Genomic DNA, 1,109 nt, shown 5'->3' with positions numbered 1-1,109 from the left:
CATTAACTCGGTGTATTTTCTTTATTATTTGTATTATTCAACAACTAAATAATTTCTTGAATATAAAATGAGATTTTGAAAGAACTCAGATTCTCTTTTTTTGGCAACACCAATGATGCTGTCTTAGAAGAAATGAAGAAAGAATACATGCTTCAAGAAAATCACAGAGGATCTGCAAGAGTCTAAGCTCATTCCCATTTCCTGTGCTGGCTACAGAGTCTTGCAAACAAGTATTCAACATACAACTTATTTGTTTTAATCCATATGCTTGCCTTGGAACTTCCATCTTTTGCAGTGTTATAGGGAAAATATATATATGCATATTTATATATATGATGGTCCTATCTCCGATAGTTGCAAATACTTTGTGCATTGATTAAATCATGGATCTATCTGGAACTGCAGTTTGAGATTTTGGGATATCTAAACCAAATGTTGTTTTCTAGAGTAGAGTAGATTAACTTATGCAAGTCTTCTTTTCTGTGTTGTTTTTTTTTTTTCATTCCGTGCATTGTATATAACTCCTCATAGTCCATTGTTGTCCATCCAAACTCAAGTGCAGCATCAAGGTTCTTAACTACTATCACATGGGTTTGAATATAAAATGAGATTTTTCGTAACAAACATGCAGTGAAAGTATTTTTTCTTACACTTACTGCACAGGTTGATTCACGAATTTTAAAAGCTGTTGCTATCGAGAGCTCTAAGGATGTATAGATTTAAAACATAAGCCTGGATTTTTAATGAAAAAGAATCAATATTTGGTACTGATATATTTAAAACAATATTATTATAATTACTGCTTCCTACTCCTCCTGCAACTATTGGTTCAACTGAAGCTGCCATTTAATCTTCGAAGTAATATTTGGTACTGATATTGATAAAGTTTTTATATTGCTTGAACTGAAATATATTTGGTGCTACTCTTATAATCTTACATCTGTTCTAGGTACTATCAAGCACCTAAATTAATATTTGCTGCAACTAAATACACCACAACCATTGATATCTGTTCTAGGTACATGTTTCGTTGCTAAATTACTTAACTTATTTCTATGCATTTTCGATTTAAATTACTTAACAAATATTACTTTTTTGACTCCAGCCTT

Source organism: Gossypium arboreum, chromosome 13 (genome assembly GCF_025698485.1).
Source record: "Gossypium arboreum isolate Shixiya-1 chromosome 13, ASM2569848v2, whole genome shotgun sequence".
NCBI lineage: Eukaryota > Viridiplantae > Streptophyta > Magnoliopsida > Malvales > Malvaceae > Gossypium > Gossypium arboreum.
Note: the sequence above shows the minus strand (reverse complement) of the source record.